This window comes from Nicotiana sylvestris, chromosome 11 (assembly GCF_000393655.2).
Source record: "Nicotiana sylvestris chromosome 11, ASM39365v2, whole genome shotgun sequence".
In the NCBI taxonomy this organism is placed as follows: Eukaryota; Viridiplantae; Streptophyta; class Magnoliopsida; order Solanales; family Solanaceae; genus Nicotiana; species Nicotiana sylvestris.
In genome coordinates, this window is record NC_091067.1 from 158,944,540 (window position 1) to 158,961,188 (window position 16,649).

Consider the following 16,649-nt stretch of genomic DNA (forward strand, 5'->3'; position numbering starts at 1 on the left):
TCACTTTGTCCATAGTAACAATGACATGGAAATACAACCACTTTAAATAGAAAAGAGAAAATTTCCTTTAAACAGAAGAGACATTGGTTTCTGTTAGGACCATAAAAATCAGGTGTCATACGGAAGCTAGCAAAGCAAACCTTGAGCGACGATAAATCATACAACAATGGAGAAATATACCAAAAGAGACACAAACATTTAACGTGGTTCGGTCAACTGACCTACGTCCACAACGGAGATGAGCAATTCACTATATAAAAAAGAGTACCAAATATCGAGAGAACAACCTCACGAAGAGGCAAACACAAGTGACACACTAACACTTGTCCCGTAAAGTTCTCCCCCTAAACTCTACTCTCAAGCCCACATGGCTACATTGTGGATGCTACTGAATGAGAAGGACGGATCTTCAATTTATAGAACTCCAAACTTTTTCCTACAAGAAAAAGGACTAGCCAAATATAGGAGAATTACAATTTTCTTCTACAAAAAGGAAAACCCAATTAAGGTAATTATATTGCTCTTTCCTTCAACAAATAGGAAAACCAAATATGGTAAGAAAATTATGGCAAACACTTCTTATTTAAGTCATTAGTGGAAGCCAAGAATTGCGGAGGAAACATTTTACCATGTTAAATGGCTTCTGCTTTTGAATTTTAAGAAGCAAAATCTTGAATGACAGAAGGTACTTAACAGAAATATTTTCTTAAACAAATCATGGCCATCCACTTGTTCTCAACACGACAAAGATTACGAGCACTTAACTTTTACTATTACACATGATTAAAACATCAAAATAATCCTGATCATCAGAATTCATTACATGTTCATCCTGACATGTAAAAACGCGTTGCTCCCCCCTTTCCAGTAGTTATACATAATACAGATTAACAGTTACCAGCACAAAATTGAGGAAATTATGCAGAACATACAATTTAATGAGCATGCAACATGATGAGTAACATTACCTTAGTATTTAGTTATTAAAGATATACAGCGGAGGAAATTGCACAATGTCAATGAGGGTGATCTTAAATAGTAGTGCTGAATGTATAAGGGCACGGTGGAGTAGTTACTTCGACAGATCCTTCAAGCATTTGAGTGACTTTCCTCATAGTCGGCCTCATTGTTGAATCTTCTTGGATGCACCAAATACCAACCATCACGAACCTCTCGAGCTGCTTCTTGTCATTCAAGGCCTCAGTATCAGTCTCTACCAAAGCTTCCAATTTTCCGTCATGAAAGCAATCCAAAACCCAATCTGTAAGAATTGCCTCCGGTCCATAGCTTTCCTCATTCTCCAAGCTTTTCCGACAAGTGATGATCTCTAGTAGCAACACTCCAAAGCTGTAAACATCCACCTTAACCGTGACCTGACTATTCCTGAACCATTCTGGAGCAACATAACCTCTTGTTCCTCTTATATCGGTAAGAGTTCGGCTCTGGTTAATCATCAGAAGTTTAGACAATCCAAAATCTGATATTCCGGCAATATAGTAATCATCTAGAAGAATGTTTTGAGGCTTTATGTCACAATGAATATCTGTGTACTGCACTCTTCGTGGAGGTAAGCGAGTCCCCTTGCAATCCCCATTGCAACTTTCGTCCTCTGGCTCCAAGTAGGTTTTTGATCACCAAAAAGATAACTTGCAAGAGTGCCGTTACTCATATACTCATAGACCAACAAGCGATGAGGTCCCTCGTTACAATATCCAAGAAGACGGACCAAATTTTTGTGATGAGTCTGACTAATCACATTTACTTCAGTCATGAATTCCTTCTCTGTTTCGTGAGCAACTCTATCCAGCTTCTTTACAGCAACAACATTTCTTGAACCGATAGGCATCACTCCTTTGTAAACAATCCCAAAGGCGCCCCTTCCTAGCTCTTCCTTGAAGTCTGTTGTGGCTTCGACAAGTTCTTTATATGTAAAACTATGACAAATAGAGTCTGCTACATGACTTGTGGGGCGAAATGTTTTCGGTTTCTTTTTATAAATGTGGAAGAATCCCCAACAAAGTACACCAACAAAGAGAACATTCACCAACACAGAGCTACCTAAGAGCGTGGACGACACAACTGCCCAATTTCGCCAATTCTTGCTTTGAGGAGATCCTGGATTTGGAAGCCCAGGACTTAGAGGAGGAACACCATTTTTCCTTCTCTTGATAAAAGCTTTCGCATTCAGACTGGTGTGTTGCGGAAGCCAAATGTATATAGTGTGAATAAGTCACAACTACTATACCAAAATTATGACAGCCACCAAATAATAAATAAGACAATAAAGCAACAATAAAGGGAACACCAGAATTTACGAGGTTCGGCTAATTTTGCCTACTCCTCGGACACAACCAATATTTTATTTCACTCCAAAATACAAGTGAAATAATACTAAAGAGAGAAGATACAAATGCCTTAAACAGATGAGAAGGCAAATGAGAGGTGTGTTTCAATCCTAAACATTAGGCCTTCTTTTATAGGGGAAAAATCCCCCCAAACTTAACTCCCAACCAATGTGGGACTTTGGCATTTTGCCAAACTTCAACAAATCTCCACCTTGGCAAAATTCCACATTTTCAATTCTCTCTCAATAACAAATTTTGGTTGTGTCTTCATCTTCAATCTTCAGTGTTCAACAATGTTGATCAAATCCAAACAATGTTGAAACTTGACCGCAGTCACCACCTTTGTCAGCATATCAGCAGGATTCTCTGTAGTATGAATTTTCTTCACCGTGACTCCACCTTCTTCTATGATTTCTCGTACGAAATGATACCGAACATCAATGTGCTTCGTCCTTGCATGATAAACTTGGTTCTTCGCTAATTGAATAGCACTTTGACTATCACAAAAAATTGTGATACCTTTTTGTTCAACACCAAGCTCCTTTAGCAATCCTTGAAGCCAAATTGCCTCTTTCACAGCATCTGTAATAGCCATGTACTCTGCCTCTGTTGTAGACAAAGCAACTGTTGACTGCAAAGTAGACTTCCAACTAACTGGTGCCTTTGCAAAAGTAAACACATAACCAGTAGTTGATCTTCGTTTGTCCATATCACCCGCAAAATCTGAGTCACAATATCCAACTACAAACTGATTGTCTTCCTGCTCAAAAACTAACCCGACATCTACAGTATTATGAATATACCGTAGAATCCACTTCACAGCTTGCCAATGCTCCTTCCCTGGATTGTGCATATATCTGCTAATAACTCCAACAGCTTGTGAAATGTCAGGCCTTGTGCAAACCATTGCATACATCAAGCTACCAACAGCATTTGCGTATGGTACCTTTGACATATACTCTCGTTCAGCTTCATCCATTGGCGACATAGTAGTACTTAGCTTAAAATGGGAAGCAAGTGGAGTACTAACTGGCTTAGTCTTGTCATCTATGCCAAAACGTTGAAGTACTCTCTTCAAATATTCCTTTTGAGATAAACAGAGTTTCTTTGAACGTCTATCTCTAATTATCTCCATGCCAAGAATTTTCTTTGCCTCACCCAAATCCTTCATCTCGAACTCCTTCTTCAGTTGAATCTTCAACTTATCAATTTCTTCCGAATTCTTGGAAGCTATCAACATATCATCAACATATAGGAGAAGATATACAAAGGAACCATCTTTAAGCTTGTGCAAATACACACAATGATCGTATTTGCTTCTCTTGTACCCTTGCCGCAACATAAACTCGTCAAATCGCTTGTACCATTGTCTAGAAGATTGTTTCAATCCGTACAACGATTTTTCAAGTTTGCACACCATATTTTCTTTTCCAGCAACTTTGAATCCTTCTGGCTGAGTCATGTAGATTTCCTCCTCCAAGTTTCCATGTAAAAACGCAGTTTTTACATCCATCTGAACTAGTTCCAAATCCAATTGTGCTACCAAAGCCAACATAATTCTAATGGAGGAATGTTTTACAACTGGAGAAAACACTTCATTGTAATCAATTCCCTCCTTTTGAGCATATCCTTTGGCCACCAATCTTGCTTTGTAGCGAACATCTACTTGGTTAGGAAATCCTTCCTTCTTTGCAAATACCCATTTGCACCCAATTGCTTTCTTTCCCTTCGGGAGATTGGCCAATCTCCATGTATGATTCTGATGAAGGGACTGTATCTCATCATTCATGGCAATCCTCCACTTATCTTCTTCTGAACTTTGAACAGCGTCTTTATAAGTAGTAGGAACATCATCAGCTACAATTGAGGTTGCACAAGCAACCGTCTCTATGAGACGAACAGGTTTCGTTATTGTTCTTTTTGGCCTGCTGGTTGCTATTGATTCAAGTTGTTGTTGAGATTCCTGAGTTGGAATCTCCTCTACTGGCTCTCCTTCCAGAGGGTAATCTTCATTTGTTTCCTCCTCTGCTTCTTGTGTAGGAAAAATAAATTTTCCCTCAAACTCCACCTGCTTAGAAGCACCTTCATTTTGTTTGGTATCTTCTGTTACCTTATTTACCATAGCAAATTCATCAAAGGTAACATCTCTGCTGAATATTACTTTCTTTGTCATAGGACACCATAAGCGATATCCTTTGACTCCAGAAGTAATTCCCATAAAAATAGCCTTCTTTGCCCTTGGATCCAATTTTGACTCCGTCACATGATAATATGCAGTTGAGCCAAACACGTGCAAAGAGTTATAATCTACAGCAGGTTTTCCGTACCATTTTTCAAATGGTGTTTTGCCATCAATAGCAGCAGATGGTAGACGATTAATGAGGTGACATGCATATGTAATTGCCTCAGCCCAAAATTCTTTGCCCAAGCCAGCATTGGACAACATACACCGTACCTTCTCCAGCAAGGTCCGGTTCATACGTTCTGCCACTCCATTCTGTTGTGGTGTATGTCTAACAGTGAAGTGTCGAACGATGCCATCATTTTCACAGACCTTATTGAAATGATCATTTTTGTATTCACCTCCATTGTCTGTGCGAATACACTTGATTCTCCTGCCTGTCTGATTCTCCACCATCGTCTTCCATTTGAGAAAAATTCCCAACACTTCATCTTTGCTCTTCATTGTATACACCCATACTCTTCGGGAAAAATCATCAACAAAGGTTACAAAATAGTGCTTCCCACCCAATGAAGGTGTTTTGGAAGGACCCCAAACATCAGAGTGTACATAATCCAAAATGCCTTTAGTATTATGGATCGCTGTACCAAATTTAACCCTTGTCTGTTTCCCTTTAACACAATGCTCACAAAACTCCAAGTTGCAAGCCTTTACTCCTTTTAACAATCCTTGATCTGATAGAGTTTTCAAGGATTTTCCTCCAGCATGTCCCAAGCGCATGTGCCATAGCTTGGTTGCTTCTGCCTCTTTGTCGTCACTGGATGTTACTGTCGCTGTCCCAATAATTGTACTGCCACGATAGCGGTACATATTATTATTCTTCCGATTAGCCTTCATTACCACTAGTGCACCGGAGCATACTCTCATCACTCCATTTTCTGCAATGATTTTGAACCCTTTTGATTCTAGGGCTCCCACAGAGATGAGATTCTTCTTCAAATCCGGTACATATCGAACATCTATCAATGTTCTGATCATTCCATCATGGTTCCTTAATCGTATTGAACCAATGCCATATGAGGTAAGAGGGCTGTTATCCGCTGTGTGGATGACTCCATATTCTCCTTCTTGAAATTCCACGAACCAGTCCCTGTTGGGACACATATGATAGCTACAAGCCGAGTCCATCAACCATATGTCTGATGATGTTGATGACTCTGTTGTAACTAATGAGAAGTCTGAATCATCACAATCAGCTACATTTGAATCCATAATAGCCTTTCCATTGTTATGTTTGGCCTTATTCTTCAACTTCGGACAGTCTTTCTTCCAGTGCCCTTTTTCTCGACAAAAGGCACATTCATCTTTGCTGGGTCTGGATCTTGACTTGGATCTTCCCTTCTTTGTCCTCGTTTGATTTTGAGGACGACCCCTCACAAACAGTGCTTCTCCTTCTCCGCCCTTCTGTTTTTCTCGCTTTCTTTGTTCATAGCTGTACAAAGCTGAACAAACTTCTCTGAGAGAAATTTCGTCATTTCCATGGAGTAGAGTAGTTTCAAGGTGCTCGTACTCATCAGGAAGTGACGCCAACAACATTAAGGCCAAGTCACCATCATCATAAGTTGTATCCATATTTTGCAAATCTGTGACCAACTTATTGAAACTGGTGATATGTTCATTCATCGTGGTACCAGGAACATAGGTGAAGTGAAACAGTCTCTTCTTCATGTACAATTTATTTTGACTGTTTTTCTTCAAAAATTTATCCTCCAGTGCTTTCCATAATTTACTTGCAGAAGTTTCCTTTGTGTATGGATATTTCTGCTCTCTAGCAAGGTAGGATCGAATGGTACCGCAAGCAACACGGTTGATAATTCTCCAATCTTCTTCTCCAATAACATCTGGTTTCTTTTCTTCAATGGCCAGATCTAGCCCTTGTTGAAAAAGGACATCTAGAACCTCGCCTTGCCACATCCCAAAATGTCCGGACCCGTCAAATATTTCGACCGCAAATTTCGCATTTGACACAATTCTTGTCATAAGCGAAGATGCCAATGATGACGTATTGTTGACACTTGATGTAGATTCTTCTTGTTTATTGTCTCCCATCTTTGACACAAATATTATTTAATAGCTGACGACACAAATCAAGATTATTTCCTTTCTGGTGTGGAAGATCAGACTAAGCTGCAACCACAGAGCATACTCAGACAGAACCTTGACTCAGTTACCAAGATAAATCTTTTCTGATGTGGAAGATCAGACTATGCTGCAACCACAGAGCATACTTAGACAGTACCTTGGCTCTGATACCAATTGTTGCGGAAGCCAAATGTATATAGTGTGAATAAGTCACAACTACTATACCAAAATTATGACAGCCACCAAATAATAAATAAGACAATAAAGCAACAATAAAGGGAACACCAGAATTTACGAGGTTCGGCTAATTTTGCCTACTCCTCGGACACAACCAATATTTTATTTCACTCCAAAATACAAGTGAAATAATACTAAAGAGAGAAGATACAAATGCCTTAAACAGATGAGAAGGCAAATGAGAGGTGTGTTTCAATCCTAAACATTAGGCCTTCTTTTATAGGGGAAAAATCCCCCCAAACTTAACTCCCAACCAATGTGGGACTTTGGCATTTTGCCAAACTTCAACATGGTGTCTATTCTCCCATTCCACAGTGGCAGCTTCTTTTTCCAGCAGCTATCGCTTCTATAAATGGCAACAGCACAAAAACAATCATTCAACAGAAACTTTGGCAGTCTTGTTCAGTAGAAGGGCTAATCTTCTGAAGGTCAGACATTGGCCAATCAGTATCACGAACCGTGATAAAACTGTACAAATCTTCGGGTGACCCCCTTGCAACATCATCACAACTTACAGCAGAATCTGGTTTGCAGTTGCCATAAGTATCATTTGGATCAACTAGTGAATATCCTTCAGGACAGTTACAAACTGGTCTTTTGTTTGTACCAAGATTGCACACATTATTGTATCCACACGCCCCTGCTCCTCCACTAAAAATGTTGAAACATATATTATCTGGTGGAGTAGAGTAGTTTCAAGGTGCTCGTACTCATCAGGAAGTGACGCCAACAACATCAAGGCCAAGTCACCATCATCATAAGTTGTATCCATATTTTGCAAATCTGTAACCAACTTATTGAAACTGGTGATATGTTCATTCATCGTGGTACCAGGAACATAGGTGAAGTGAAACAGTCTCTTCTTCATGTACAATTTATTTTGACTGTTTTTCTTCAAAAATTTATCCTCCAGTGCTTTCCATAATTTACTTGCAGAAGTTTCCTTTGTGTATGGATATTTCTGCTCTCTAGCAAGGTAGGATCGAATGGTACCGCAAGCAACACGGTTGATAATTCTCCAATCTTCTTCTCCAATAACATCTGGTTTCTTTTCTTCAATGGCCAGATCTAGCCCTTGTTGAAAAAGGACATCTAGAACCTCGCCTTGCCACATCCCAAAATGTCCGGACCCGTCAAAAATTTCTACCGCAAATTTCGCATTTGACACAATTCTTGTCATAAGCGAAGATGCCAATGATGACGTATTGTTGACACTTGATGTAGATTCTTCTTGTTTATTGTCTCCCATCTTTGACACAAATATTATTTAATAGCTGACGACACAAATCAAGATTATTTCCTTTCTGGTGTGGAAGATCAGACTAAGCTGCAACCACAGAGCATACTCAGACAGAACCTTGACTCAGTTACCAAGATAAATCTTTTCTGATGTGGAAGATCAGACTATGCTGCAACCACAGAGCATACTTAGACAGTACCTTGGCTCTGATACCAATTGTTGCGGAAGCCAAATGTATATAGTGTGAATAAGTCACAACTACTATACCAAAAATTATGACAGCCACCAAATAATAAATAAGACAATAAAGCAACAATAAAGGGAACACCAGAATTTACGAGGTTCGGCTAATTTTGCCTACTCCTCGGACACAACCAATATTTTATTCCACTCCAAAAATACAAGTGAAATAATACTAAAGAGAGAAGATACAAATGCCTTAAACAGATGAGAAGGCAAATGAGAGGTGTGTTTCAATCCTAAACATTAGGCCTTCTTTTATAGGGGAAAAATCCCCCCCAAACTTAACTCCCAACCAATGTGGGACTTTGGCATTTTGCCAAACTTCAACAAATCTCCACCTTGGCAAAATTCCACATTTTCAATTCTCTCTCAATAACAAATTTTGGTTGTGTCTTCATCTTCAATCTTCAGTGTTCAACAATGTTGATCAAATCCAAACAATGTTGAAACTTGACCGCAGTCACCACCTTTGTCAGCATATCAGCAGGATTCTCCGTAGTATGAATTTTCTTCACCGTGACTCCTCCTTCTTCTATGATTTCTCGTACGAAATTATACCGAACATCAATATGCTTCGTCCTTGCATGATAAACTTGGTTCTTCGCTAATTGAATAGCACTTTGACTATCACAAAAAATTGTGATACATTTTTGTTCAACACCAAGCTCCTTTAGCAATCCTTGAAGTCAAATTGCCTCCTTCACAGCCTCTGTAATAGCCATGTACTCTGCCTCTGTTGTAGACAAAGCAACTGTTGACTGCAAAGTAGACTTCCAACTAACTGGTGCCTTTGCAAAAGTAAACACATAACCAGTAGTTGATCTTCGTTTGTCCAGATCACCCGCAAAATCTGAGTCACAATATCCAACTACAGACTGATTGTCTTCCTGCTCAAAAACTAACCCGACATCTACAGTATTATGAATATACCGTAGAATCCACTTCACAGCTTGCCAATGCTCCTTCCCTGGATTGTGCATATATCTGCTAATAACTCCAACAGCTTGTGAAATGTCAGGCCTTGTGCAAACCATTGCATACATCAAGCTACCAACAACATTTGCGTATGGTACCTTTGACATATACTCTCGTTCAGCTTCATCCATTGGCGACATAGTAGTACTTAGCTTAAAATGGGAAGCAAGTGGAGTACTAACTGGCTTAGTCTTGTCATCTATGCCAAAACGTTGAAGTACTCTCTTCAAATATTCCTTTTGAGATAAACAGAGTTTCTTTGAACGTCTATCTCTAATTATCTCCATGCCAAGAATTTTCTTTGCCTCACCCAAATCCTTCATCTCGAACTCCTTCTTCAGTTGAATCTTCAACTTATCAATTTCTTCCAAATTCTTGGAAGCTATCAACATATCATCAACATATAGGAGAAGATATACAAAGGAACCATCTTTAAGCTTGTGCAAATACACACAATGATTGTATTTGCTTCTCTTGTACCCTTGCCGCAACATAAACTCGTCAAATCGCTTGTACCATTGTCTAGAAGATTGTTTCAATCCGTACAACGATTTTTCAAGTTTGCACACCATATTTTCTTTTCCAGCAACTTTGAATCCTTCTGGCTGAGTCATGTAGATTTCCTCCTCCAAGTTTCCATGTAAAAACGCAGTTTTTACATCCATCTGAACTAGTTCCAAATCCAATTGTGCTACCAAAGCCAACATAATTCTAATGGAGGAATGTTTTACAACTGGAGAAAACACTTCATTGTAATCAATTCCCTCCTTTTGAGCATATCCTTTGGCCACCAATCTTGCTTTGTAGCGAACATCTACTTGGTTAGGAAATCCTTCTTTCTTTGCAAATACTCATTTGCACCCAATTGCTTTCTTTCCCTTCGGGAGATTGGCCAATCTCCATGTATGATTCTGATGAAGGGACTGTATTTCATCATTCATGGCAATCCTCCACTTATCTTCTTCTGAACTTTGGACAGCGTCTTTATAAGTGGTAGGAACATCATCAGCTACAATTGAGGTTGCACAAGCAACCGTCTCTATGAGACGAACAGGTTTCGTTATTGTTCTTTTTGGCCTGCTGGTTGCTATTGATTCAAGTTGTTGTTGAGGTTCCTGAGTTGGAATCTCCTCTACTGGCTCTCCTTCCAGAGGGTAATCTTCATTTGTTTCCTCCTCTGCTTCTTGTGTAGGAAAAATAAATTTTCTCTCAAACTCCACCTGCTTAGAAGCACCTTCATTTTGTTTGGTATCTTCTGTTACCTTATTTACCATAGCAGATTCATCAAAGGTAACATCCACGCTGAATATTATTTTCTTTGTCATAGGACACCATAAGAGATATCCTTTGACTCCAGAAGTAATTCCCATAAAAATAGCCTTCTTTGCCCTTGGATCCAATTTTGACTCTGTCACATGATAATATGCAGTTGAGCCAAACACGTGCAAAGAGTCATAATCTACAGCAGGCTTTCCATACCATTTTTCAAATGGTGTCTTGCCATCAATAGCAGCAGATGGTAGACGATTAATGAGGTGACATGCATATGTAATTGCCTCAGCCCAAAATTCTTTGCCCAAGCCAGCATTGGACAACATACACCGTACCTTCTCCAGCAAGGTCCGGTTCATACGTTCTGCCACTCCATTCTGTTGTGGTGTATGTCTAACAGTGAAGTGTCGGACGATGCCATCATTTTCACAGACCTTATTGAAATGATCATTTTTGTATTCACCTCCATTGTCTGTGCGAATACACTTGATCCTCCTGCCTGTTTGATTCTCCACCATCGTCTTCCATTTGAGAAAAATTCCCAGCACTTCATCTTTGTTTTTCATTGTATACACCCACACTCTTCGGGAAAAATCATCAACAAAGGTTACAAAATAGTGTTTCCCACCCAATGAAGGTGTTTTGGAAGGACCCCAAACATCAGAGTGTACATAATCCAAAATGCCTTTAGTATTATGGATCGTTGTACCAAATTTAACCCTTGTCTGTTTCCCTTTGACACAATGCTCACAAAACTCCAAGTTGCAAGCCTTTACTCCTTTTAACAATCCTTGATCTGATAGAGTTTTCAAGGATTTTCCTCCAGCATGTCCCAAGCGCATGTGTCATAGCTTGGTTGCTTCTGCCTCTTTGTCGTCACTGGATGTCACTGTCGCTGTCCCAATAACTGTACTGCCACGATAGCGGTACATATTATTATTCTTCCGATTAGCCTTCATTACCACAAGTGCACCAGAGCATACTCTCATTACTCCATTTTCTGCAATGATTTTGAACCCTTTTGATTCTAGGGCTCCTATAGAGATGAGATTCTTCTTCAAATCCGGTACAAATCGAACATCTGTTAATGTTCTGATCATTCCATCATGGTTCCTTAATCGTATTGAACCAATGCCATATGAGGTAAGAGGGCTGTTATCCGCTGTGTGGATGACTCCATATTCTCCTTCTTGAAATTCCACGAACCAGTCCCTGTTGGGACACATATGATAGCTACAAGCCGAGTCCATCAACCATATGTCTGATGATGTTGATGACTCTGTTGTAACTAATGAGAAGTCTGAATCATCACAATCAGCTACATTTGAATCCATAATGGCCTTTCCATTGTTATGTTTGGCCTTATTCTTCAACTTCGGACAGTCTTTCTTCCAGTGCCCTTTTTCTCGACAAAAGGCACATTCATCTTTGCTGGGTCTGGATCTTGACTTGGATCTTCCCTTCTTTGTCCTCGTTTGATTTTGAGGACGACCCCTCACAAACAGTGCTTCTCCTTCTCCGCCCTTCTGTTTTTCTCGCTTTCTTTGTTCATAGCTGTACAAAGCCGAACAAACTTCTCTGAGAGAAACTTCGTCATTTCCATGGAGTAGAGTAGTTTCAAGGTGCTCGTACTCATCAGGAAGTGACGCCAACAACATCAAGGCCAAGTCACCATCATCATAAGTTGTATCCATATTTTGCAAATCTGTGACCAACTTATTGAAACTGGTGATATGTTCATTCATCGTGGTACCAGGAACATAGGTGAAGTGAAACAGTCTCTTCTTCATGTACAATTTATTTTGACTATTTTTCTTCAAAAATTTATCCTCCAGTGCTTTCCATAATTTACTTGCAGAAGTTTCCTTTGTGTATGGATATTTCTGCTCTCTAGCAAGGTAGGATCGAATGGTACCGCAAGCAACACGATTGATAATTCTCCAATCTTCTTCTCCAATAGCATCTGGTCTCTTTTCTTCAATAGCAAGATCTAGCCCTTGTTGAAAAAGGACATCTAGAACCTCGCCTTGCCACATCCCAAAATGTCCTGACCCGTCAAAAATTTCTACCGCAAATTTCGCATTTGACACAATTCTTGTCATAAGCGAAGATGCCAATGATGACGTATTGTTGACACTTGATGTAGATTCTTCTTGTTTATTGTCTCCCATCTTTGACACAAATATTATTTAATAGCTGACGACACAAATCAAGATTATTTCCTTTCTGATGTAGAAGATCAGACTAAGCTGCAACCACAGAGCATACTCAGACAGAACCTTGACTCAGTTACCAAGATAAATCTTTTCTGATGTGGAAGATCAGACTATGCTGCAACCACAGAGCATACTTAGACAGTATCTTGGCTCTGATACCAATTGTTGCGGAAGCCAAATGTATATAGTGTGAATAAGTCACAACTACTATACCAAAAATTATGACAGCCACCAAATAATAAATAAGACAATAAAGCAACAATAAAGGGAACACCAGAATTTACGAGGTTCGGCTAATTTTGCCTACTCCTCGGACACAACCAATATTTTATTCCACTCCAAAAATACAAATGAAATAATACTAAAGAGAGAATATACAAATGCCTTAAACAGATGAGAAGGCAAATGAGAGATGTATTTAAATCCTAAACATTAGGCCTTCTTTTATAGGGAGGAAATCCCCCAAACTCAAGAGCCCACCGATGTGGGACAAAGAATTTGCCAAACTTCAATAGAGATGTTGTTTCCGGAAGACCCTCGGCTCAGGAAAGGTAAAAGGAAGGGCAACAACAAGCACACCAAACAGAAAACCGAAGCAATACCTTGAGAGAAATTAGCTTCTGATCTTTGAGAAACAAGGAAGCTTCCTCTTTCCAATGTTTGACTTGGCAACAAAGTGTCAGTTGGATTTCTAAAACTTTCCCACAATGGATCAGTAGAATCATTTCCCATAATAACAAAATTTCCAGTATCATTCATAAATCCATGGTCAATATTACCAAAATCCATATCAGTTCTCCAAATTGTATTGCCTTGTGTATCACTAAGTATGAGACATTTTGAGAATCAAGCTGTAATCTTGATCCACGTGGCACTGGATTACTGATATTTGCATGCCATACTATGGTCTTTTCCTGTATTTTTGCATACCATATACAAAGCAAGAATTGATCTTTATCTTGAAGTTTTTGGAACCCTAATGCAAAATCACCAGATGGTGAAAACCATGGAGTGGTTTCATCTGTTGCAGTAAGAGAAGTGCTAGTAGCTACTCTACCATTATTTTGAGCTAAATTGTGTTGTGGAAAGAAAAACAGAAACAATAGAAGATAAAAAAGGGAAGAAACCATTACTGTACAAGAAAACTTGTGATTTTTTAAACAAATCAAGAATATTACTCTATACATAAGAAAAATAATGGGGCTATTTATTTTTGTTAATTTGTGCGTGAGTTTTGGATCAATTGCAAAGACTTCAGAGTCAACTTCTACTTTTCCTGGTAAGTTAATGTTTTGTGTCGTGTGTCCTTTTTATTAGTTGTAGCGTGTTGACGAGTGCTAATTAATAACGGAAAACTACTGAACTATGCGAATTAGGATATATATGCATGTTCGTAAATAGTTTGGCACAGATAAGTCCTAACGATGAAGATGGTAAAATAATTGAAGAAAGCACAAACTAGTTCAAATATTATATTATTAAAATAATAAATATAAATTACTAGTTTTAATAGGATTACTTCCCGAAATGATGTATAAAAAAAATCGATTCTAAAGTTACTCAAATAAATAAATATGATTATCACATAATTTCTCAATCAAACAAATTAAAATAATATATCAAAAAATATCTTTGAAATAAGAGTGGGTCGGGTCGGGTCAGCAGATTTTGGTTTGTCCGGTTATTCATTATTTAAGAAAGATAAAATAGTATGGTTCCGTTAAACCGAGGGCATGAAACTATTGACGACGACGGGTATATTAGTCCTAATTCGCATAGTTCACTGACATATATGGCGCTTTTCCGAATTAATAAAGTATTATTTTGTGTATTTTCCCTTTGCCGGTCCCTCAAAGTTATAGGAAAAAATAATTTTCAAACCCAAAGTTGAAAGGGGGTCTTCAGTTCATGTCGATACGCAGTAACAGAACCAAGAATTTATATAAGAAAATTTAAAAAATACTAAAGTGTCACAGTTAGATTAAAACATGTGGCCTAAAATCATTTTTGAACTTATTTGTCATTACATTATTTATTAATATAAAAAAGTTTATATATAACCAAGAAAATTAATTTTTACCCTAATATAAATTTGTAACGAAGGAGATTTCAATTGACGCGGCCTAGACATTTGTACTATAAAACCACAACAATTGTGGTGATTCAAGAAAGGAATTAGAGTACGTTTTAGTGCATTTTTAACCTATATCTGGTAAAATTATTCATATAAATATACCCTTTTTTAAATTAAAAAGAGAGAGAGAGCAGATTTTAGACTATTGACTAGGTCAATTCCACAGTGTAGAAGGATGGAAATAACTAGTCAATCAACTTTATGGCCCTAGCTCTATTGTCATGATACAACATTCTAATATGTTGGAATATTCAATTGTGCAAGTGTTGACTAATCTCTGCCTATAACAAGAATAAAAGAAAATATCTAGTAAATTGGAAGTGATCCTTTTTCTATTATATCCCTAAATTCAACAAAATAATAGGTATCTAAACTCTTATTTTATTCTTTTTCTTGTCTATCACTAAGGACATTCCCCAACTGGAGTATTAGAGTTTAAATTTATGATTATATATAAGCAATTTCAGAATACATAACACTAATCTTCAGTACATTTTCTTTACATGTATGAACTTGATTAGCTTTGATCATTGAGCCTACTTTTCAAGAATCCCTTCATAGCAAGGAAGAACATAAGCTTATATTTGCTTAAAAAACAAAACAAGATTATGTTGAAAAGTATGAACCTAAGTATAGAATATGATATTGTTGCTATTTAACTAGTATTTCCTAATGCAGTAATAGAAAAGCTAAAAGAACAGCAGTCACAAGTAAACATTGCTGGCCAAGCAAAATACATTTTCTTGTTGTATGACTTTGGTTGTATCCTTTTTCTCCAATGTTGCTGCAAAGGAACAGCCAGTGAAAGCTTCTTGGAGAGGCTTTCTATTTCTCAAATGCTGGCATATGTCATGACATTTTGTCCCGAAAAATTAAACTGAAAAATTGAAATTAAAAGAGCGATCTTTTAAAGTGGCTATGTGGTGTCATTTCTATGCTAAAATTGTATGGGTCAAAATTAGGTCTAATTTAGCGAATGCAGACGGATGAGCTGAGGCTGGGGTCGAAACACAGTATGGTCTAGTGGCAAGGAGTTGCTCAAAGGTCTAAATTAGGAACTTTATTTATTAATTCTTAAGGAGTGTGCAAAGTCAATAGTAAACAAGTAAAAGTGAACGGAGAGAGTACATAAAATACCTAATTTTACAAAAAAGACCATGTGTTCACGTACCCCATAATTTTGCCTATAAATCCGCTCCCGTTGATAGTCAAGAGATTACAGATTTAGTGTATATTTGATTTCAATAATTTCTTGAAATTTTACTAACATAATTGGATCATTTCAATGTACTCTTTCAATTGTATCCATAATGAGAATCAATTCAGGCTTATTAATATGTTTTATTTCCATATTGATACACAGTCATATCTACCATCTCAAACACCAAGTGCAATAAAGAGATTAAGAGAAAAAGAACTTGTAATATTGAGAGGTGATGGAATTGGACAACGTAAAAAGTTCGAGAGAGTATATGATTATGATGTTTACAATGATATTGGAGATCCTGATGTCAATGATGATGCTAAAAGACCAGTACTTGGTGGCAAAGAATTCCCTTATCCTAGAAGGTGCAGGACTGGTCGCCCAAGGAGCAAGACATTAATTTGACTCAACACAAAATTTAAGAAAAAAAATAAATTTTTGAAACTTATGGTATAAAAG

The 16,649-nt window shown here is 38.0% G+C and overlaps 1 pseudogene; it reads right to left on the bottom strand.

Annotated features, from left to right (window-relative positions):
- Positions 1-749: 749 nt before the first annotated feature.
- Positions 750-14,004, bottom strand: LOC104227469 (G-type lectin S-receptor-like serine/threonine-protein kinase RLK1; annotated as a pseudogene).
- Positions 14,005-16,649: the final 2,645 nt, after the last annotated feature.